This window comes from Ranitomeya imitator, chromosome 5 (genome assembly GCF_032444005.1).
Source record: "Ranitomeya imitator isolate aRanImi1 chromosome 5, aRanImi1.pri, whole genome shotgun sequence".
NCBI lineage: Eukaryota > Metazoa > Chordata > Amphibia > Anura > Dendrobatidae > Ranitomeya > Ranitomeya imitator.
In genome coordinates this window covers 45,863,093-45,888,482 of record NC_091286.1, presented here as the reverse complement: position 1 = coordinate 45,888,482, position 25,390 = coordinate 45,863,093, and the positions used below count along the sequence as shown (strand labels likewise).

The 25,390-nt window shown below is 45.1% G+C and overlaps 1 protein-coding gene across 3 annotated transcripts in view; it reads left to right on the top strand.

Moving 5' to 3' along the window:
* The first annotated feature begins 240 nt into the window (after positions 1-240).
* Positions 241-25,390, top strand: part of SRBD1 (S1 RNA binding domain 1) — a 268,478-nt gene continuing 243,328 nt past the window's right edge. Inside the window, exon 1 of one of the 3 annotated variants that reach the window (XM_069768624.1) lies at positions 241-323. The gene's annotated coding sequence lies outside the window, so the exon portion shown is untranslated. Of the gene's footprint in view, positions 324-19,511; positions 19,629-25,390 lie in introns of those variants that run through there. The other 2 variants (XM_069768625.1, XM_069768626.1) reach the window with 2 other exon arrangements.

The following is a 25,390-nucleotide window of genomic DNA, read 5'->3' as shown; positions in this document are numbered from 1 at the left end:
CTTATTAAGAATTTCCTCCCTCCCCGTTTTTTTCAGCACATTTTATTATAAATAAAAATATTATGACCCTTGGAAGAAGGGGAGGAAATAAAAAAAAAAGAGAAAAGTGGTTAAAGGTTTTTTTTGGTGTAGTCAAAGGAGGATACACGCGTCCTTTTGTGACAGCAAACCTTGTGTGCGCATGCGTGGTTGAATATTACCGTTTGGAAATTGTGGAGGTGTTTTGATCCGCTCAGCGCCATGTAGAAGGAGGCGGGGCTGAGGAAAGCGCTGGAAGATTGAAGATCCGCTGACGGAGCTGGACGCGTGTGCTGTGTACTGAGGTCAGGGCTCATATATCCCGGAGCGTGGAAAGTGTGTCTGTCGCTGACTCTTCCGCGGACAGTAGTCCCTGATGTTTTTCCCTCCAGTCCTACAGCAGACAGCTGCGGCATAAACGGCTCTGTGCCGTACAGCGCTCCTGCTGTCGTGAGGCATGCCGGGAACTGTAGTTTCTTCACAGCTGGAGAGGCTCAGGTTGCAGACCAGCTCAATAGGATGGTAGGGCCGGGTGGTGGCGGCGGCTACTTGTGTCATGTGATTCTTTGTCTCCCCTGTCAAGTAAATTAAGGTCTTGTATGTAGAGTGTACACTGCCCCTTAAATATTAGTGGTACAGTCCATTAAAGTGGTAGTCCCAGATTTGCCCATGGTTTCTCCCTGTGACTGGTGACCAGCTGTGGTAACATCTCTTCCATGTCTGTTATGGGGCAGGTGACATCCCAGGCCGGTGTTATTACTTTTGCATCATACCTCTCGTTAATGTTTTCAGCCGCCGTTCTTGAGAGACCCTACAGTTTTGTTTACAGCTCGTTGCCTTGGACACCGACCACCTCTGCTAGACAGCAGATCGAGCGCACTGTTGCGCTTGTGTAAGCACTGGCCTAAAGCTGGCCAGCTGAAAAACGGCAGCGGTGGTCGGTCTCCAAGGCAACGAGCTGTAAACAAACAAGGGTTAATATCTGAAAATTGGCTGTAAATTGCAGAAGTGCTTGCATGGGAACCATCCAACAATATCCAGCTGTGAAGACGGGAAGAAGCCTTAGAGTATGTGCACACGTAGCAAGCTCCTCTGCGGTTTTTTTCTGCGGATTTATCGCGGTTTCTATTGCGGATTCCGCTGCGGTTTTACATCTGCGGTTTTCTATTGGAGCAGGTGTAAAACCGCAGTAGAATCCGCAGAAAGAATTGACATGCTGTGGAAAATAAAACGCTGCGTATCCGCGCGTTTTTTTTCCACAGCATGTGCACTGCGGATTTCGTTTCCCATTGGTTTACATTGTACTGTAAGCGCAGGGGAAACCGCTGCGGATCCGCAGCAAAATCCGCATCGTGTGCACATACCCTTAGGCTATGTGCACACGATGCAGATTTAGTGCGGATCCGCAGTGGATTTTTCCACGCAGGAACGCTGCAGATCCGCACTGTGATTTACAGTACAATGTAAATCAATGGGTAAAAAAAAAAAAAGCTGTGCGGAAAAATCAGTGCGGAAATGCTGCGGATTTAAAAGAAGTGCACGTCACTTCTTTTGTGCGGATCTGCAGCGTTTCTGCACCGCTCCATTATAGCAATCCGCAGTGGGAAAAACAGCAGAAAATCAGCACAAAATCCGCATCAATTCCGCGGCAAATCGGCATAAAAACCGCAGCAAATCCACAGCTGCGGATTCTGCCAGGAGATGTGGATTTTGTGCAGAAAATTCTGCACCCCATTCCCTCCGTGGGCACATAGCCTAAAGGCCGCGTTCAGACGTCTGTGTCTATTTGTGGCTTTCAAGAATAGGACATTACGGTCTATGGCGGTGTTCACATGTCCTTGGATTATTGTATGTAGACCGTGTGTGCAAAACCCCCGGTGACTTCTGTTATTTACCGACAAGTCTAGGGGTCCGTGAAAATCCTAGACCGCCATGGAGGGCGCGTTCTGTACAGTGGATGAGTCTTGATTTTTCTTTTGGGTACAGAATTTGTGAGAAAATTGTTGTTTTTTTATTTTTTGTTTTGCTCTTGGTTCCTATTTTATCTATTCATTTTAAAGGCTCATTCACATGTTGCATTTTTGCCACATTTTTTTTTCTGTGCCTTTATGGATAAACCTCCCAGTGCTTTGCTGTACCAGCAAAGTAAATGAGATTTCTGAGCCCTGGTTTACACGCTGCTTGTTTTTTCCTTGCAGATTTTAACCATCAGTGTTTTTTGGATATGCAGCGTGTTCATCCTTTCAGCGTTTTTGCAGAATTTTTTGTAGCTGTGTGAATGGGGAAAAAAAAACCCCAAAACACTTCTTTTGTTCAGCTTTTTTGCCACTAATGCTCTTTTTTTGGTGCAGAAAAATGTGCTGCAAATACTCACCATGTGCACAGACCCTAAATCTGCATGTTGGAATGCTGATCTGAAATGGCTTTATGCTTTTTAGTTCACATGTAAAAAAACAAACCTTGCATACATAAATTCCGAAAATTAGTCTGGATCTTACATGTGGAACTGATGCAGAATTGCACATTTACTCCTGATTAATAAAATGAATGTGTGTACGTAGCCTAAGGCATACCTCCCAACTTTTGAAGAAGGGAAAGAGGGACAAAGTTTGCGCATAGTGTGCCGCGGTGAATCTTAGGCCACACCTCTGATCACAACTAGTCACACTCATATCCACGTCCCAACCACACCCATTTAGCACTGCTGACCACACTGTTTCATAAACAATAATTCTAAACAAAAAAATATGGCCACACATGATACTCTATACGGTATAATGGCCACACATGATGCTCCATACTGTATAATTGCCACACATGATGCTCCATACTGTATAATGGCCCCACATGATGCTCCATACTGTATAATGGCCCCACATGATGCTCCATACTGTATAATGGCCCCACATGATGCTCCATACTGTATAATGGCCCCACATGATGCTCCATACTGTATGATGGCCACACATGATACTACATACTGTATGATGGCCACACATGATACTACATACTGTATGATGGCCGCACATGATACTACATACTGTATGATGGCCACACATGATGCTCCATACTGTATGATGGCCACACATGATACTACATACTGTATGATGGCCACACATGATACTACATACTGTATGATGGCCGCACATGATACTACATACTGTATGATGGCCGCACATGATACTACATACTGTATGATGGCCACACATGATACTACATACTGTATGATGGCCACACATGATACTACATACTGTATGATGGCCGCACATGATACTACATACTGTATGATGGCCGCACATGATACTACATACTGTATGATGGCCGCACATGATACTACATACTGTATGATGGCCGCACATGATACTACATACTGTATGATGGCCGCACATGATACTACATACTGTATGATGGCCGCACATGATACTACATACTGTATGATGGCCGCACATGATACTACATACTGTATGATGGCCGCACATGATACTACATACTGTATGATGGCCAAACATGATACTACATACTGTATGATGGCCAAACATGATACTACATACTGTATGATGGCCACACATGATACTACATACTGTATGATGGCCACACATGATACTACATACTGTATGATGGCCACACATGATACTACATACTGTATGATGGCCGCACATGATACTACATACTGTATGATGGCCACACATAGTGCGCCATACTGTATAATGGCCCCACATGATGCTCCATACTGTATAATGGCCCCACATGATGCTCCATACTGTATAATGGCCCCACATGATGCTCCATACTGTATAATGGCCCCACATGATACTACATACTGTATGATGGCCACACATAGTGCTCCATACTGTATAATGGCCCCACATGATGCTCAATACTGTATAATGGCCACACATGATGCTCCATACTGTATAATGGCCCCACATGATGCTCCATACTGTATAATGGCCCCACATGATACTCCATACTGTATAATGGCCCCACATGATACTCCATACTGTATAATGGCCACACATGATGCTCCATACTGTATAATGGCCACACATAGTGCTCCATACTGTATAATGGCCCCACATGATACTCCATACTGTATAATGGCCCCACATGATACTCCATACTGTATAATGGCCACACATGATGCTCCATACTGTATAATGGCCACACATAGTGCTCCATACTGTATAATGGCCCCACATGATGCTCCATACTGTATAATGACCGCACATAGTTACTCCTACACATGCGGCTGCACTCCGTACACCTCGTACACACACGGCTCCGCTCCGTACACCTCATACACATGCGGCTCCGCTCCATACACTTTGCACACACTGCCCCGCACACCTCATACACACACGGCTCTGCTACATCCACACTCTAAATACACACATACGCTTAGCTTACCCTCATCCAGCACCATGAAAACCAGCACGGCAGAGTCCTGCAATACACGGAGGCCCCTGATCATGTGACTCCTGACTCCTCCCCTCCTGTGACCTCATCACAGGCCCTGTGCGCACAGAGCAGCGGCAGCTATATATGTGGTGTGCGGCTCTGCAGTGCGGGACCAGTACGGTCCCGCTCGTGATCGTGGGGCAGACTCTCAAAATCGGGATAGCCCCGCGAGATACGGGAAGGTGTGCCTAATAGGCTCCTTTGTGTTCAGGCACGCGTTCGCTGGCTTCATTGGGGCTTACGTCCAAACCCCACAAATCCCAATTTAAGAGTTTCCGCCTGCGGGGCCTAGACTATAATGGTGCCGATAGAACGTGCACTCTGATGTGCATCATTTTTGCTTACTGGAGGCGGACACTCAGATGTAGTAGACTGTGCCTGGGCGTCTGTCTCCAGGACGCGTATATACTCGAAAACGATGCAGGGCAGAGCACACGTACGCTCTATCGGCACCATTGTAGTCTATGACCCCGTTGGCGCATATGCCCGAGTCACGTTTTGCAGGAGGATTCGGACGTGAGCCCCAATGGGGACACTGAGTGGGTGCCTGAACACAGTGTGAAAGCACTTGAAGGGGCCGATTAATCAAAGTGTGTTATATAGTGTCCTCACTTATGTACTTCGGTGGTGTGTTGCTCCGCCATGGTCACAGTAAGCTATACCTTTAGCAATGGTATGGTTGATACTTGTCGGATGGAGGGCACAGTAGTCCTATGCTGAATGATGCATGTGATGTTCCTTACAGTAGTGAATGGGTGAATTAAAAATCCCAACTCATTAGGCTATGTTCACACGTTGTGGATTTTGATGCATTTCCACAGCGTTTTTGGACGTGCGGAATTCCATCAAATCCGCAGTGTAGTGCGCCACCAATGTTAGTCAATGGGATATTGAGAATTGTTGTGCACATGCTGTGGAAATATACGTGCGGATTTGCAGCGTTTTATTTTCCGCAGCATGTCAATTCTTTTTGCGGATCTGTAGCATTTCTGCACCCATTGACTTCCATTGTGTCAGGCCAATCCTCAGCAAAACCGCAGGTGTAAAAAAGATCTGCGGATTTGCTGCGGAGTTGCATGTGAGAAACGCTGCAGATCGGGAGGAGGAAGAGTGTGTGGGTGGAGTGTGGGCAGAGACTGTGTGTGCGGAGAAGATGTGCGTGTCTGTGTGTGTTTGTGCGGAGAAGATGTGCGTGTCTGTGTGTGTGTGTGCGGAGAAGATGTGCGTGTGTGTGCGGGGGTCTGCGGGGCTGTGTATGTCTGAGTGCGGGTATCTATTTGTGTGTGTGTGTGTGCGTGTGCTGGGGTCTGTGTGTATCTGTGTGTGTGTAGGCAGGCATAATCTGATGGGACTACTAGTCCCATCCATCTATGCCTGCTACAGTGACAGCTAGCCGATGATGGGACAGTAATAGTCCCATCATCCGGCTACTGTGTTCAAGTGTAAAAAAAAAAACAAAAACACACGTACAGTACATACTCACTATACAGCTAATCTCCGGCGCCCTTGATCACCTCTAAAAAAATAAATAAATAAAAAAAATAAACCAACAGTATACTCCCTGTTCCAATGTAGTCCATTTAATAACGGGTGTCCCACGACGATCTCCCGTGGAGAGCTGTCACATCGACAGATCTTAGAGATGCTCCATTTCTGGGGTGACTGAGAGCTGGTGTTTGTAGCCCGGGGGGCAATATCCATGGCCCCTTCCTATTTTAAAAGCCAGTAAAGGCTAAATATTCAGCTGCGGGCTGATATTCATATCCTGGGAAGATCCATGGGTATTACCCCCTTCCTAGGCTATAAACATCAGCCCCCAGTCGCTGGTTTTCCCTCTCTGGCGCAGAAAATTGTGCGGGAGGCCACACCATTATTTTTTCATTTTTTTAAAATTAAACATATTGTGTTTAAGGCCGGGGTCACACTTGCGAGAAACTTGCACGAGTCTCGCACCTCAATGCCCGGCACTGCCGCCGGCACTTGGGACCGGAGTGTGCGGCTGTATGTATTTCTATGCAACTGAATGCTTTGGGCTGAGTGCCGGGTACTGAGGTGTGAGATTCGTGCGACTTTCTCGCAAGTGTGACCCCGGCCTAACGCAGATTTTGTGTGTGTATGTGTCTTTATTTCACACTTTATGTACCATTTTATTATGTTTATTACTAAACATCGGGCTTGGTATTTATCTATCTTTCTATCTATCTCTCATTGTGTAAACATTATTCTTCAATGGACAAGAAATTACATCACAATTGTTTTTTTTTCTTTTTTGTTTAATACCGTATTAGATCGGTTTCTTAAGTTTCTTAAGAAACACAAATATATTCACAAACAAACAAGAAAAAAAAGATGCATGGTATAATAAATGAACATCTAAATAAATAAACTGAGCTCAGAGACTGAATCCTTAACTGGATTAGATTAGTGGTGTAAAAGTTTTATAGTCCCAATATCCAAGTAAAGGTACCGTCACATTAATCGACGCTGCAGCGATACCGACAACGATGCCGATCGCTGCAGCGTCGCTGTGTGGTCGCTGGAGAGCTGTCACACATACAGCTCTCCAGCGACCAACGATGCCGAAGTCCCCTGGTAACCAGGGTAAACATCGGGTTACTAAGCGCAGGGCCGCGCTTAGTAACCCGATGTTTACCATGGTTACCATTGTAAATGTAAAAAAACAAACACTACATACTTACATTCCGGTGTCTGTCGCGTCCCTCGCCGTCACCTTCCCTGCACTGTGTAAGCGCCGGCCGTAAAGCAAAGCGGTGACGTCACCGCTGTGCTTTGCTTTACGGCCGGCCGGCGCTGACACAGTGCGGGAAGCTGACGCCGGGGGACGCGACAGACACCGGAATTTAAGTATGTAGTGTTTTTTTTTTTTTTTTTTTACATTTACAATGGTAACCAGGGTAAACATCGGGTTACTAAGCGCGGCCCTGTGCTTTGTAACCCGATGTTTACCCTGGTTACAAGTGAAGACATCGCTGAATCGGCGTCACAGACGCCGATTCAGCGATGTCAGCGGGAGATCCAGCGACGAAATAAAGTTCTGGCCTTTCTGCTCCGACCAACGATGTCACAGCAGGATCCAGATCGCTGCTGCCTGTCAAACTCAACGATATCGCTATCCAGGACGCTGCAACGTCACTGATCGCTATCGTTATCGTTCTAAAGTCGCTCAGTGTGAAGGTACCTTTAGATCAGAGGCCTGGTGCCCTCACTGTCTCTGGAGCAGATTCCTCAGATTCTGTAGTGAGTCATAAATCCTCCTGATAGATTTGTGGAGGGAATCAAAGACTGAATACATTTGTATTCCCAAACCCTGTGATGTTTTTGTGATTTTAAAATTGCCTTTTAACCCCTTAGTGACCGAGCCAATTTTGATATTAATGACCAGGCCTAATTTTTTAAATCTGACCAGTATCACCTTATGGCCGGCTTCACACTCAGCGTATGAAAATACGGTCCGTATATTACGGCCGTAATACGCTGAAATGTCCCGAAAATAGTGGTCCGTAGCTCCTCCGTAGGCAGGGTGTGTCAGCGTTTTTTGCGCATGGCATCCTCCGTATGTAATCCGTATGGCATCCGTACTGCGTGGTTTTCTCGCAGGCTTGCAAAACCAACATACCGCTATAGAAATGATCCATGTGTCCCAAAAAGAAAAAAAAATATATATATACTGTCTATATATATATATATATATATATATATATATATATATATATATATGTCAGTGAGACACATATATGTATATATATTAATATTTATTCCAGCGCTATACAGCTTGAAAGCCGGTAATTCAATTACCGGCTTTTTCTTTCTCCTTCCTAAAACCCGACATGATTTGAGACATGGTTTACATACAGTAAACCATGTCTTCTCTCCATTTTTTTTGCAGATTCCACACTACTAATGTCAGTAGAGTGTATCTGCAAAATTTGGCCGTTCTAGCTATTAAAATAAAGGGTTAAATGGCGGAAAAAATTGGCGTGGGCTCCCGCGCAATTTTCTCCGCCAGAGTAGTAAAGCCAGTGACTGAGGGCAGATATTAATAGCCTGGAGAGGGTCCATGGTTATTGGCCCCCCCCCGGCTAAAAACATCTGCCCCCAGCCACCCCAGAAAAGGCACATCTGGAAGATGCGCCTATTCTGGCACTTGGCCACTCTCTTCCCATTCCCGTGTAGCGGTGGGATATGGGGTAATGAAGGGTTAATGCCACCTTGCTATTGTAAGGTGACATTAAGCCAGATTAATAATGGAGAGGCGTCAATTATGACACCTATCCATTATTAATCCAATTGTAGTAAAGGGTTAAATAAAACACAAACACATTATTTAAAATTATTTTAATGAAATAAAAACAATGGTTGTTGGAGTATTTTATTCTACGCCCAATCCAGTCACTGAAGACCCTCGTTCTGTGAAAGAAAAAGCATAATAAACCAACAATATACTTACCCTCCGCAGATCTGTAACGTCCAACGATGTAAATCCTTCTGAAGGGGTTAAAACATTTTGCAGCAAGGAGTTCCGCTAATGCAGGCTGCTCCTCGCTGCAAAACCCCGGGGAATGAGGCTAAAAATAGATCAATGAGCTATATTTAGCTTCATTTGCGGTGAGGCGCCCTCTGCTGGATGTTCATAGATCGTGGGAACTTACCTAGAAAGCTCCCAGGCTTTCTAGGTAAGTTCCCACGATCTATGAACATCCAGCAGAGGGCGCCTCACCGCAAATGAAGCTAAATATAGCTCATTGATCTATTTTTAGCCTAATTCCCCGGGGTTTTGCAGCGAGGAGCAGCCTGCATTAGCGGAACTCCTTGCTGCAAAATGTTTTAACCCCTTCAGAAGGATTTACATCGTTGGACGTTACAGATCTGCGGAGGGTAAGTATATTGTTGGTTTATTATGTTTTTTCTTTCACAGAACGAGGGTCTTCAGTGACTGGATTGGGCGTAGAATAAAATACTCCAACAACCATTGTTTTTATTTCATTAAAATAATTTTAAATAATGTGTTTGTGTTTTATTTAACCCTTTACTACAATTGGATTAATAATGGATAGGTGTCATAATTGACGCCTCTCCATTATTAATCTGGCTTAATGTCACCTTACAATAGCAAGGTGGCATTAACCCTTCATTACCCCATATCCCACCGCTACACGGGAATGGGAAGAGAGTGGCCAAGTGCCAGAATAGGCGCATCTTCCAGATGTGCCTTTTCTGGGGTGGCTGGGGGCAGATGTTTTTAGCCGGGGGGGGGCCAATAACCATGGACCCTCTCCAGGCTATTAATATCTGCCCTCAGTCACTGGCTTTACTACTCTGGCGGAGAAAATTGCGCGGGAGCCCACGCCAATTTTTTCCGCCATTTAACCCTTTATTTTAATAGCTAGAACGGCCAAATTTTGCAGATACACTCTACTGACATTAGTAGTGTGGAATCTGCAAAAAAAATGGAGAGAAGACATGGTTTACTGTATGTAAACCATGTCTCAAATCATGTCGGGTTTTAGGAAGGAGAAAGAAAAAGCCGGTAATTGAATTACCGGCTTTCAAGCTGTATAGCGCTGGAATAAATATTAATATATATACATATATGTGTCTCACTGACATATATATATATATATATATATATATATATATATATATATATATATATATATATATATATATATATACCTATTCTATGTGTCCACATTTATTCTACCTATTCTACTGTAAGCTGTCAGTGTGATTTTACTGTACACCGCACTGAATTGCCGGCTTTTCTCTCTAACAGCGCTGCGTATTTCTCGCAAGTCACACTGCTTGTCCGTGTGTAATCCGTATTTTTCACGCTTCCATAGACTTTCATTGGCATAGTTCTTGCGCAGTACGGTGACAAACGCAGCATGCTGCGATTTTCTACGGCCGTAGAAAGCCGTATAATACTGATCAGTAAAATACGGCAGATAGGAGCAGAGGCATAGAGAATAATTGTGCCGTATTTTTTGCGAGTTTTACGGACGTAGTTTCTGCGCTCTTACGTCCGTAAAACTCGCAAGTGTGAAGCCGGCCTATGTGGTAATAACTCTGCAACGCTTCAACAGATCCTAGTGATTCCGATATTTTTTTTTTTCCGTGACATATTGTACTTCATAATACTTCTAACATTTGTTCAATGTGACTTATGTTTATTTGTGAAAATATTGGAAATCTGGTGAAAATTTAGCAATTTTCAAACTTTTAATTCTTATGCCCTTAAGTCAGAAAGTTATGTTGCACAAAATAGTTAATTAGTAACATTTCCCACGTGTCTTCTGTACATCTGCATCATGTTTTAGACATGTTTTTTTTTTAATTAGGAAGTTACAAGGGTTAAAAGTTGATCAGCTATTTCTAATTTTTCCAACAAAATTGACAAAACAGTTTTTTAGGGACCAAATCACATCTGAAGGGACTTTGGGGGACTTATAGGACAGACAATACCCCAAAATGACACCATTCTAAAAACTGCACCCCTCGAAGTCCTCAAAGTAGTTTATTAACCCTTCCGGTGCTTCACAGGATCTAAAGCAATGTGGAAAGAAAAACTGAACATTTAACTTTTTCACAAAAATTTGACTTTCGCTCCAAATTTATTTTCACAAGGGTAACAGGAGAAAATGGACCCTAAAATGTATAGTGCAATTTCTCGAGTATGCTGATACGCAATATGTAGGGGATATCCCCTGTTTGGGTGCACGGCAGAGCTAGGAAGAGCCGTTCCCATGGACAGCAGTGTATGAGACTGTCAGCATCTCACTGACTGTGCCTGTGAGAGCCAGAGCTCACAGGCCACCGTACCCTGGGATCACATGACCTCAGAGTACCATGGTAACCTTTGGGACCCGCGATTCTCATTGCTGGGGTCCGATGGTTACTAGGCCTTGTAACAACTTAAATATTGCTGTTGCAATAGGCAGCAGTATTTAAGGAGTTAATCAACCGATCCTCCAGGGTGTCAGTTGTCACATACAGCGGACACCCTCAAAAATCGCCGCCTCTCACTATTCTCTTTTTCCTTAGCGCCGTTAAAAAGCGGCGCTGAGGAATAAGTACCCTTAATGACCGTCGTTAAAAGGTGTATCAGCTGTCGTTAAGGGGTTAATAGAACAAATTTCATATTGGTTATGTTGTGTCCGGGACCACAGAAATGATTGGCCACTGGTAAATGTTTTGGTTTTTTTTTTAATCGTGTGGCGATGAGACCTAATTTTTGCTCTGTTTCTGTCCTGTTTCTCCCACATAGAGGCCCCCAATAGGACATATAGTGCTCAGAATTAAGTGCACCACATTGGAAGAAGAACATGTGAATGTCCCGGGATACTAAGTAGTCATATTGCTATTATTACAGAGCACAGTGACTCATAAGTTAATTCCTCTCATCTACAGAGTCCCCAGACCCATTGGACTATTCCCATGTGACATACCATGGTATCTAGAGGTAAACGATATGGCATAATCTATCCCCAGCCACACGTGGTAAAAAGCTGATTACCTGATGAAAGTGCTGGTGCTCGTGGTGTCCCCTCACCCCGACGTGCGTTTCGCCTCCTCCTTCTTCCGGGGGGCGTGTCAGGGTGAGGGACGGCCGAGTTTTTATATGAGAGGCAGCTGTAGATGTACCGGTAAAAATCAGCGCATAGCGTGTCACCCCGCCCCCTATGTATATATTTGTAAATATATATAACACCCGATGTGGCTATTGACACAGTAAACCTGTATAGAAATTTTGATGTGTTTTGGTGCTGTTGTAGGTGTCCCCTACGGTATTTTTTACCCCTCGCCACGACAGCACCCACTTTGAGAGAGGGACCCGCCCATAGGAACAGGAAACCTACAGAGATAAAAGGGCGGTCCCCCTCTCCTCCTCAGTTGGTTTCCTGTTCCTATCGGAAATCCCTGGAATACCTACAGATGGAGGTGGTTGGAGCACCTCCGCTTTCCTTTCCTACCTGAGCCTATGCACCCGCCTGTGTGGTTCTCTCGGTGACAGCAGGGGCTGCGGCATCAGAAGCAGCGGCGGGGGAGCCACTGCATGCAGCCTCCCCCCTCGTCTGAGTACTGGCCGGCAGGTTCCGGGCATGGAAGTCCGGCCTTCGGAGGGAGCGTGTGCATGGGGGCCGGTTCCGGACGTTCTAGGAGCGGCGCCGACCCTGACGCGCAAGTAAGTCTGCGCTGCTTCAATTGAACCGGAAGTGGTTGGAGCACTTCCGGTTCGCGGTGGGCGGCGCGCTGCTGGGAGCCGCGCGATTCAAATGTGAGGCCGGGACGCAGAGCTGGTGCTCAACATGTCGTTCCCGGCAGAGAGTGAGCTTCCACTAGTAGTGGAACGGGACAGCGCTGATAAAAGCAGCGCTAAAAGTTCTAAATCTTCAGCGAAAAAGAGTGGTCGTTCCATGGAGGGATCTGACACTCACAGAAGTAAATCAAGGAGTACGGATACAGTACTCAGACCCCGCACAGCGTCTCCTCCTCCAAGACCGGTATGATAATGGAAATGAAGGCTTCACTGGGTGAGTGTTACAAAAAATCCTCTACCTATAAGCTGATTCCTTCCTTCTCTGATCTCCCCTAGGCTAAGAAGACCAATAAGTCTAAACATAAAGAGTGTGCTTTGTGCACGCAGCCCTTGCCAGACACATATCCTAAAAGGCTGTGTCAGTCCTGTATAAGTCAAACCTTACAGGATGAGGCGGCTGTTACAGCCACAAGTATTAGAGCCATAATACGGCAAGAAATACAGTCTCTGGGATCAGAGTCCATAAAAAAGCATGATGAGAAACGCCAGTCTCCTGACCCCAGTTCAGAATCTGAAGAGGGCTTAATTCATTCATCCAACACCTCAGAATCATCTCATAGTTCCTCTGAAGATGAAGGTGGAGCATTTTTTTCCGTTGAAAGCATGGACAGCCTTATAAAATCCATCAGAAATACTATGGGGTGCCCAGACACTAAAGGAGTCAAATCTGCTGAAGATATTATGTTTGCAGGTCTGGGTCATAAAAAAAGACGAGCGTTTCCAGTAGTTTCTGCCATCAAGGACCTGGTAAAGAAAGAATGGGACAAACAGGGGAAGGGGTTTCTCCCGTCCTCTTCTAAGAGGCGTTACCCCTTTAGCGATGAGGACTTAGCAGTATGGTCTAAAGTCCCAAAAGTGGATGCAGCTGTGGCATCCACCTCGAAACAGTCATCTCTTCCTGTGGAAGATGCAGGAATCTTGCTAGATCCCTTAGACCGCAAAACAGAGGCTCTCCTGAAAAGATCCTGGGAGACGAATACAGGAGCTTTCAAACCGGCCATATCAGGCACGTGCACAGCCAGGTCCCTATTAGTCTGGGTAGACCAACTGGAACAACAAGTAAGAGGCAAGGTCTCAAGAGATAAAATCCTCCAAGCTTTGCCACTGATTAAAAGTGCCACGGCATTCTTAGCTGACGCTTCAGCGGACTCTCTCCGTTTAGCAGCGAGGTCAGCAGGTCTGTCAATGCAGCCCGGCGTGCTCTTTGGCTCAAAGGATGGAAGGGAGATGCTCAGTCAAAAACTAGACTATGTTCAATCCCATGCCAGGGTGAGTTCTTGTTCGGAAGGGTCCTAGATGACCTACTTAACAAAGCTGGAGAGAGAAGGAAAGGCTTCCCTAAACAGTTCCTTCCTTCTTACAGGAGAGCGTTTAGAAGACGGCCATTTAAAGGTACCTTCACACTGAGCAACTTTACAACAAGAACGACAACGATCCGTGACGTTGCAGCGTCCTGGATAGCGATCTCGTTGTATTTGACACGCAGCAGCGATCAGGATCCTGCTGTGACATCGCTGGTCGTAGCTGAAAGTCCAGAACTTTATTTGGTCGTCAGGTCGGTGTGATTCGTCATGTTTGACAGCAAAAGCAACGATGCCTGCAATGTTTTTTCACGGAGCGAACAACCAGTGAGAACGATAAGTACGTCATTGGATCGCTCCTGCATCGTTCTGGAGTTGCTGTGTTTGACATCTCTACACCGACCTAACAGCGACGCTCCAGCGATCTAGTTTAGGTCGGATCGTTGTCTATATCGCTGGAGCGTCGCTAAATGTGACGGTACCTTAACAGGAGGAGGCCGTACGAGCCACAAAAAGATCGCTGGGAATCAAAAGACACCAAGCCGAAAGGTGCCGTATATAGTAATCCCGAAACATCTAGGCGGGGGCGATACTATCAGTAATGAAATCCCAGTTGGTGGCAGACTGAAGTTTTTTTTATCATAAATGGGAAGAGATAACATCAAATCAGTGGATTCTCCGTCTAATAAAAACTGGACTAAGACTAGATTTCTGTAAATTACCACAGGATAACTTTGTAGTAACATCATTAAGAGCGCCGGAACAACAAGAAGCGCTTCAGTTAGAAATTCTGAGCCTTTTGGCTAAGAATGTTCTCATTGAAGTACCATACAGTCAGAAAGGGAGGGGATTTTATTCCCCTTTATTTCTGGTTCCGAAACCAGATGGTACTTTTCGTACTATAATTAATCTAAGAAAATTAAATTCCTTTTTGCATGGGCATACCTTTAAGATGGAGTCAATAAGATCAACCATAAAACTTTTGTTTCCTAGGTGCTTTATGGCAGGGCTGGATCTAAAGGATGCATATTATCATCTTCCAATCCATGCAGACCACCAACAATATCTCAGGGTGGCGATAAACCTGCAAGGCCGGGTCCGTCACTTCCAGTTTACGTCCATGCCATTCGGCCTTTCTATGGCTCCTCGAATTTTCACGAAAGTCATGCTAGAGGTGATGGCCTATCTACGTCATCAGGACACGCTGATTGTGCCCTATTTAGACGATTTCCTAATAATTGGTAATTCAGCATCTCAGTGTGAAGAACGTTTGTCTAATACCATTTCATCATTACAGGCTCTAGGCTGGATTGTAAACTTCAAAAAATCAAGGCTGCTTCCAGAAACTCTTCAGTCCTTCCTAGGACTTCTCTTGGACTCTGTAAGTCAAAAATGTCACTTACCAGAATCCAAAAAATCAATCATAATTTCAAAAATCATTGCAGCAAGATCTAGTCCTCGTATGTCCCTTAGAGAGGCCATGTCTCTCCTAGGTTCACTCTCCTCCTGCATTCCGGCGGTTCAATGGGCCCAATACCATACTAGGGCTCTACAACACCAGATACTCCATGCCCAGTCATATTGCCAGGAACATCTAAACTCAAAAATTACCTTATCTGATGACGTGCTTCAATCACTTCTTTGGTGGTTGAATAAAGACCATTTGTCCAGAGGAGTCTCATGGACAATTAGATCCTCTAAATTACTCACTACTGACGCAGGCCCAGAAGGGTGGGGAGCCCATCTAGACCAAAATATAGCCCAAGGTCGCTGGAATGCTTTAGAGATTCAGCAGTCTTCCAACTGGAAAGAACTAAATGCAGTATATTATGCTTTGAAATTTTTTCTTCCCCAGCTTCGTGGTTCTCGTGTCAAGATCCAATCAGACAACACAACTGTCGTCGCATATTTAAATCGGCAAGGCGGAACACGATCGGGAAGTCTGATGTGTTCAGCGGCAGAAATATTCGATCTAACCCAATTTCCTTTCTCTCATGGCTGTCCATATCAGAGGAATAGAAAACTTAAGAGCCGACTTCCTAAGTCGTCACATGCTCCGCCAGGGAGAATGGACCCTCAATCCTCGCATATTCAAAAACATAGTGGACATATGGGGTCTTCCGCAGATAGACTTGTTTGCAACCAGGAGCAACAGGCAGGTACCAATGTTTGCTTCCCTGAGTCTGGCAGATCGTCCAGATATAGTAGACTCACTCCAGTATCCTTGAAATTACGATCTAGCCTACGCCTTCCCACCAATGATGCTAATTCCATTGGTGGTCAAGAAAATAAGAGAAGAAAAATCGAGGGTGATTCTGATAGCTCCATTTTGGCCGAAGAGGCCCTGGTTCTCCTGTCTTCGAGCGATGTCAGTTTGCGATCCATGGATTCTGCCAATGACACCAGATCTACTCTCCCAAGGTCCATTCTACCATCCACAAGTGAAGGGCCTCCACCTCACGGCGTGGAACTTGAGAGGCAGATACTGACTTCGAGAGGGTTCTCTGAAGAGCTAATTAACACACTACTGTTAAGCAGAAAAAAGTCTACAACTATAATATATAGTAGGATATGGAGAAAATTCCTCGACTTCTATACAAAACCTTTTTCCAGCAAGGTTCCTATTAATGCTATCCTTGAATTTTTACAAAAAGGCCATGAGCTGGGGTTATCAGTCAATACTTTGAGGGTTCAAGTATCTGCCCTGGGAGCCCTTTATAGTGCTAATATTGCTGCTAATAGATGGATAAAAAGATTTATTAGAGCATGTGAAAGATGTACACCAGTACATGTCCCACGTTTGCCTCCCTGGGATTTGAATTTAGTCCTAGATGCCTTAACGGGACCTCCCTTTGAGCCCTTGCATTCTATCCCTTTAAAAAATATTACATACAAGGTAGCTTTATTAATAGCCTTGACCTCTGCCAGAAGAGTGGGAGATATCCAAGCTCTTTCCATAGATCCTCCGTTCCTAATGACATATCAGGACAGAGTAGTTCTCAAACTCGATCCTTTATATCTCCCTAAAGTAGCTACAAAATACCATAGATCCCAAGAAATTTTTCTACCTTCCTTTTATGATAATCCAGCAAATTCAGAGGAAGAGATGCTACATATGTTGGATGTAAAAAGAGCGGTCCTGAGCTACATAGAGAGAACCCAGTCCTACAGACAGAGTAGGGCTCTGTTTTTCTCTTTTCAGGGTCATCGAAAAGGCTACGGGGTCACAAAAGCTACCTTGTCTCGATGGATCAAAGATGCCATCTGTCTTGCATACAGTTAGGTCCATATATATTTGGACAGAGACAACATTTTGCTAATTTTGGTCATAGACATTACCACAATGAATTTTAAACAAAACAATTCAGATGCAGTTGAAGTTGAGACTTTCAGCTTTCATTTGAGGGTATCCACATTAAAATTGGATGAAGGGTTTAGGAGTTTCAGCTACTTAACATGTGCCACCCTGTTTTTAAAGGGACCAAAAGTAATTGGACAATTGACTCCAAGGCTACTTCATGGACAGGTGTGGGCAGTCCCTTCATTATGTCATTCTCAATTAAGCAGATAAAAGGCCTGGAGTTGATTTGAGGTGTGGTCCATGCATTTGGAAGGTTTTGCTGTGAAGTAAACATGTGGCCAAAGGAGCTCTCCATGCAGGTGAAACAAGCCATCCTTAAGCTGCGAAAACAGAAAAAAACCCATCCGAGAAATTGCTGCAATATTAGGAGTGGCAAAATCTACAGTTTGGTACATCCTGAGAAAGAAAGAAAGCACTGGTGAACTCATCAATGCAAAAAGACCTGGGCTCCCAAGGAAGACAACAGTGGTGGATGATCGCAGAATAATCTCCATGGTGAAGAGAAACCCCTTCACAACAGCCAACCAAGTGACCAACACTCTCCAGGAGGTCGGCGTATCAATATCCAAATCTACCATAAAGAGAAGACTGCATGAAAGTAAATACAGAGGGTTCACTACACGGTGCAGCCACTCATAAGCATCAAGAAGAAAAAGGCTCGACTGGACTTTGCTAAAAAACATCTAAAAAAGCCAGCACAGTTCTGGAAGAACATTCTTTGGACAGATGAAACCAACATCAACCTCTACCAGAATGATGGAAAGAGAAAAGTATGGCGAAGGCGTGGTACAGCTCATGATCCAAAGCATACCACATCATCTGTAAAACACGGCGGAGGCAGTGTGATGGCTTTGGCATGCATGGCTGCCAGTGGCACTGGGTCACTAGTGTTTATTGATGATGTGACACAGGACAGAAAGGACAGAAGCAGCCCAATGAATTCTGAGGTATTCAGAGACATACTATGTGTTCAGATCCAGCCAAATGCAGCCAAACTGATTGGTCGTCGTTTCATACTACAGATGGACAATGACCCAAAACATAAAGCCAAAGCAACCCAGGAGTTTATTAAAGCAAAGAAGTGGAATATTCTTGAATGGCCAAGTCAGTCACCTGATCTCAACCCAATTGAGCATGCATTTCACTTGTTAAAAACTTCAGACAGAAAGGCCCACAAACAAACAGCAACTGAAAACCACCTCAGTGAAGGCCTGGCAGAGCATCAAAAAGGAGGAAACACAGAGTCTGGTGATGTCCATGAGTTCAAGACTTCAGGCAGTCATTGCCAACAAAGGGTTTTCAACCCAAGTACTAAAAATGAACATTTTATTTAAATTTATTGAATCTGTCCAATTACTTTTGGTCCCTTTAAAAACAGGGTGGCACATGTTAAGGAGCTGAAACTCCTAAACCCTTCATCCAATTTTAATGTGGATACCCTCAAATGAAAGCTGAAAGTCTGAACTTCAACTGCATCTGAATTGTTTTGTTTAAAATTCATTGTGGTAATGTCTATAACCAAAATTAGAAAAATGTTGTCTCTGTCCAAATATATATGGACCTAACTGTACTTGTCAAAAGGCAAAGATCCTCCAGAGGGAGTAAAGGCGCATTCAGCTCGAGCCGTATCATCCTCATGGGCGGAGAATAAAGACATCTCCATCGAACTTATATGTAAGGCCGCAACCTGGTCGTCGCCTTCAACATTCTATAAACACTATAGACTTGATCTGTCTTCCACCTCTGACTTGGCATTCGGGAGAGCCGTCCTTAGTACGGTAATCCCACCCAGGTGAAGGTTCTCTGAAAGTCTCTCAAAGTGGGTGCTGTCGTGGCGAGGGGTAAAAAGCCGGATTACGTACCGGTAATGCTCTTTTAATGAGCCACGACAGCACCCTGTCACTTCCCACCCTTGTAGATATGTACGTTTATTAATACTAAAATATTCGTATGGGTGATTATAGATATGATAAGATATACTTGTAATTAAGGATGTACACTAATTTTAACAACGGCGGTTCCTCTCGTACTCTGAAAAACAACTGAGGAGGAGAGGGGGACCGTCCTTTTATCTCTGTAGGTTTCCTGTTCCTATGGGCGGGTCCCTCTCTCAAAGTGGGTGCTGTCGTGGCTCATTAAAAGAGCATTACCGGTACGTAATCCGGCTTTTTGCTTTTTTTATTTGTATGTGTTTTTACAACTTATTAATAAATATTGGTTTTATTAGTATTTGGGGATCTCCTCGTTTTTTCTCACACATATTTTGGTGTGAGATTCTGTTGTTGGATCTTTAAAACAAGACTAAGTGTTCATCCCTGTTCTTTGAGCTGGAACAGATGCGATTCTATCTAAAGGCCTGGCTGTAGACCAGTGTTCCCCAACTCCTGTCCTCAAGAGCCACCAACAGGTCATGTTCTCAGGATTTCCTTAGTATTACACAGGTGATAATTGCATCACCTGCACAGGCAATAATTCCATCATCTGTGCAATACTAAGGAAATCCTGAAAACATGACCTGTTGGTGGCTCTTGAGGACCGGAGTTGTGGACACTGCTTTAGACGATGGACTTTTTAATGTGTTTTGGGTAGAAGCTGTCCCATCTGAGGTCTGTAGGACGATCAATTGGTTTCTGAAACACCGATGTCTGGTTTGAACCATTTTGAATTTTTATGGTGGTATCCAGAAATTAGATTTCTGTTTTTGAGTGGTCCAATATCAAGTTTATTGTGGATTGAAATGCATTGTCATTTTCATGGAATTTTAGAAGTTCTTGTTCATCGATATAACAGCAATAGGCCAAGGGTTTGATGGAGCGGGACGCTAAAAAGTAATTTTCAAGTTTAGCCATGAAAAGTTTGGCATACTGTGGTACCATTTTGCTGCCCCTAGCAGTTCCCGTGCATTGTAGATATATCTCCTTCTCAAAAGAAAAAAAGTTGTGTAAGGATAAATCTGGTAACTCTTAATACAGACTAAGGCCATGTTCACACAGTGCGTTTTTTACCGCGGAACCGCGGCGGTTTTGCCGCTGCGGTTCCGCAGCTGTTTTCCATGCAGGGTACAGTACACTGTACCCTATGGAAAACAGGACACACTGTGCACATGGTCCGGAAATTGTAAAAAAAAAGACGCGCTGAATAGCTCCCGGAAAAAAGAAGGAGCATGTCAATTCTTTTTCCGGAGCCGCAGCGGTTCTGCACCCATAGACCTCCATTGTGAGGTCCAAACCGCAGTAAAACCCGCAGATCAAAAATATATCTGCGGGTTTTACTGCGGTTTGATGTGCAGAACCGCTGCAGCAGGAAGTGCGGGGAGCGGGCGGAAGTGCGTGGGCGGAGTGTGGCTGCTCCCCCCCGTGTTCTGATCCCGCCCCCCCGTGCTCCGATGCCCCCCCCAGTGCTCCGATGCCCCCCCCAGTGCTCTGATGCCCCCCCCGTGCCCTAATCTCCCCCCCTTATACTCACCCGGCGTCCCGGTGTCCGTCCGGCCGTCTTCTCCCTGGGCGCCGCCATCTTGCAAAATGGCGGGCGCATGCGCAGTGCGCCCGCCGAATCTGCCGGCCGGCAGATTCGTTCCAAAGTGCATTTTGATCACTGAGATATAACCTATCTCAGTGATCAAAATAAAAAAATAGTAAATGACACCCCCCCCCCTTTGTCACCCCCATAGGTAGGGACAATAAAAAAAATAAAGAATTTTTTTTTTTTTTTTTTTCACTAAGGTTAGAATAGGGGTAGGGTTAGGGGTAGGGTTAGGGTTAGGGTTAGGGGTAGGGTTAGGGGTAGGGTTAGGGGTAGGGTTAGGGGTAGGGTTAGGGGTAGGGTTAGGGGTAGGGTTAGGGTTAGGGGTAGGGTTAGGGGTAGGGGTAGGGTTAGGGTATTTTCAGCCATTTTAACCCTAAAAAAAATTCCTAGAAAACACACAGACTCTGGCTAGAAAACTGCATCAAAAAACGCATCAAAAAACGCATCAAAAACGGACCAAAAAAGGACCAAAAAAAGGACCTGCGTTTTCTGCCAAGAGCTGCAGTTTTTTAAAAAACAGTCAGGAAAAAAAAAGGATGGAAATCCTGAACGTGTGAACATACCCTTAGAAGGGATCTCATTAGCTTCAGGAAACATTTGGCAGGCGGATAGTCCATCTTCATCTGGGATGTTTGAATATAGAGATTTCTCATCCATGGTGGCTAAGATGGCATTCTTAGGGAGAGGATGTATTGTAGATAGCTTTAAAGGGTCCATGGTGTCCTGTAAATAGCTGTCCATCTTCCTTACCAGCGGTTTAAGGACATTTTTCTACCCACTCTGAGATTATTTCAGTGATTGTTCTCACCCCTGAGATGATTGCCCTTCCTGGCTTATGGATCTTGAGAAGCATATAGAAAATTCCTATCCTGGGATTTTTCAGGTTTATTTTGGAGTTGGGTCATCATCCAGTTTGGTGTAGTAGTGTATGTCCGTCAGCTGTCTGTGTGCTTCTTTCGTGTAGGTCAGTTGTATTCAGAAGGACTGTGGCAGCACCTTTATCCACAGGCTTAATAGTGATCTCCTGGATGTTCTTCAGGCTGTGAATGTCCCTTCTCTCCTGCACACTGGTGTTAGGTGTTTCCTTTCTGTTCTTGCCCAGTATCGTGGACTGCACCAAATGTCTAAATGAGGCAAGATATTTGGTCCAAATTGGTGCTGCGGCTAGGAGGAGGTGTCCAGTCAAATTTTTCTTGTCTTCTAGTCTATGTTTTAAGTAAGGCTGCTTTGTTTTTGATACTTCTTAGTTTTCGCTTTATCAAAACAATATTGATATACTTAAGTGCAGATTACGTGCGTTTTTTGATGCGTTTCTGCCACAGAAACCCACTAAATACAATGGTGCGTTTTTGACCTGCTGATTTTCAGCATCTAATGCAACTCCGCGTACCCACAAGAGAAATTGACATGTTGCGGATTTGAAACGCGCACTACAGGGCAGTTTACGTTAAATAAAAAAAAGTACAGTGGGAAGGAGATTTCTATAAATCTCATCCACTCCGCTAGAACTGTAAAATGTTGCGTTTTTCGAATCATGGGAAGGATATACAGTACAGACCAAAAGTTTGGACACGCCTTCTCATTTCAAGATTTTTCTGTATTTTCATGACTATGAAAATTGTACATTTACACTGAAGGCATCAAAACTATGAATTAAAGGGAACCGGTCACCCCGTTTTTTCAGATTGAGATATAAATACTGTTAAATAGGGCCTGCGCTGTGTGTTACTATAGTGTATGTAGTGTACCCTGATTCCCCACCTATGCTGAGAAATACATTACCAAAGTCGCCGTTTTCGCCTGTCAATCAGGCTGGTCAGGTCGGGTGGGCGTGTTCACAGCGCTGTTTCTTCCTCAGCTTTACGTTGGTGGCGTTGTGGTGTGCGCATGTTGAAGTGACTAATCCACTGTGGGCACGTGAACAAGCAGCGCGCGATCTGCGCTGTCATCCCTTTCATCGGTGGGGGCGGCCATCTTCTTGGGGCCGTGCGTGCGCAGATAGAGTGCTTTGGGAAAATGGCCGCCGCGATCTCTTCTGCGCACGCGCGGCATCCCGCGGCCATTTTCCTGAAGCTCCGTGCAGCAGAGCACTCTATGTGCGCACGCGCGGCCCCAGGAAGATGGCCGCCCCACCGATGAAAGGGATGACAGCGCAGATCGCGCGCTGTGTCTTCACGTGCGCGCAGGGAATTCGGAACTTGGACATGCGCACACCACTACGCCACCAACGGAAAGCTGGGGAAGAAAAGAGCGATGTCACCACGCCCACCCGACCTGACCAGCCTGATTGACAGGCGAAAACGGCGTAATGTATTTCTCACCATAGGTGGGGAATCAGGGTACACTACATACACTATTGTAACGCACAGCGCAGGCCCTATTTAACAGTATTTATATCTCAATCTGAAAAAACGGGGTGACAGGTTCCCTTTAACACATGTGGAATTATATACTTAACAAAAAAGTGTGAAACAACTGAAATTATGTCTTATATTCTAGGTTCTTCAAAGTAGTCACCTTTTGCTTTGATGACTGCTTTGCACACTCTTGGCATTCTCTTGATGAGCTTCAAGAGGTAGTCACCGGGAATGGTCTTCCAACAATCTTGAAGGAGTTCCCAGAGATGCTTAGCACTTGTTGGCCCTTTTGCTCACCCCAAACCATCTCGACTGTGTGTGCGTGTACACTGTATGTGCGTGTGTATACTCTATGTGGCCGTGTGTGTACTGTGTGTGTATACTATGTGTGTGTACTATGTGTGTGTACTGTGTGTGTACAGTGTGCGTGTACTACGTGTGTGTACTGTGTGCGGCCATGTGTGTACTGTATGTGGCCGTGTGTGTGTGTGTACTCTGGGTACTGTGCGGCCATGTGTGTACTGAATGTGTACTGTGTGTGTGTGTGTGTGTGTACTGTGTGCAGCTGTGTGTGTACTATGTGTGTACTGTGTGTGTACTGTGTGCGGCCGTGTGTGTACTGTATGTGTACTGTGTGCGTGTACTGTGTGCCTGTACTGTTTGCAGCCGTGTATGTACTGTGTACAGTGTGCATATACTGTGTGCGGCTGTGTGTGTACTGTATGTGGCCGTGGTGTGTACTGTGTGTGTGTGTGTGTGTGTACTGTATGTGGCCGTGTGTGTACTGTGTGTGTGTACTGTGTGCGGGGACTGTGTGTGTACTGTGTGCAGCCGTGTGTGTACTGTGTGTGTGTACTGTATGTGGCCATGCGTGTTCTGTGTGCGTGTACTGTGTGTGTGTTCAGCCGTATGTGTACTGTGTATGTGTGTACTGTATGCGGCCGCGTGTGTACTGTATGTGGCTGTGTGTGTGTCTACTGTGTACTGTGTGTGTACTGTGTGCGGCCGCGTGTGTAGTGTGTGTGTACTGTATGTGACCATGTGTGGACTTTGTGTGTACTGTGTGCGGCCGTGTGTGTACTGTGTGTGTGTACTGTATGTGACCATGTGTGTACTGTGTGTGTACTGTGTGCAGCTGTGGGAACTGCTGACAGGTGATCAGTGGAGATACTGGATGTTGATGATATATTCTAAGTCCAGGTCATCAATATCTAAGGCACGGACAACCCATTTAATAGACCAAAAAGTAGATAGCCTATCTGTTGAAGTTGTAACGCAATAAAAAATAAAACCAACTTTGCAATTTAAAAATCCTTTCCAAATGGTAATGTTTACTGTTCTTTGTCTGGGATACCGGCCACCACTGCAGTCTGGCAGCAGTTGGCAATCTCCTAGGCAAAGGGCGCAGGTCTTACAAGCTGTTTCCAATAGAGCTTGTAAGCGCCGCCCTGAAACCTCTGGATTGCTTTAAGGCTGAGTTCCTCCATCTCTGCAAAGTCGCCTCTGCTTGCAGCATCGGAGATTGCACAGTTTGGGCCAGTGACTCAACTATGTGGTTCGTCCAAGCTGTCAATCATTCAGGAACCCCCCTGGCAAGCAGGAAACCAGGAGACAGGAGAACAGTGTGATCCTGATTGAGAAGTTTGGGCAACCCCTTTAATTTTGTAAGATGAGAAGGCGATGTAATCCAATGTGTCTTATCCACCAAATGGACGGAGATCTTGTTTTGTTTTTTTTGGTCCATGTTGAAATATAACGTTTGGCTGATCCATCGGGGTTTAGCGTTGCGACGCCCTCTAATCATTGCCATTGGGCGCACCAAAAAATCCTCATTGACTTCAACACAAGTCATGTAGGGCTTGGGCCTCACCTGCTCCCTGTCTGCACTTTTGTGACCTTATCAGCCAAACCATAACTGTGGGACCTGCTCCTACACAAATATTTTGAGATTTCCTGTTCTCCTTGAAGCCTGGAGCCTTAACCCTGTCCACTGACCAGGGATTTTATCGCAGGCCATGGGTATATTGGACCA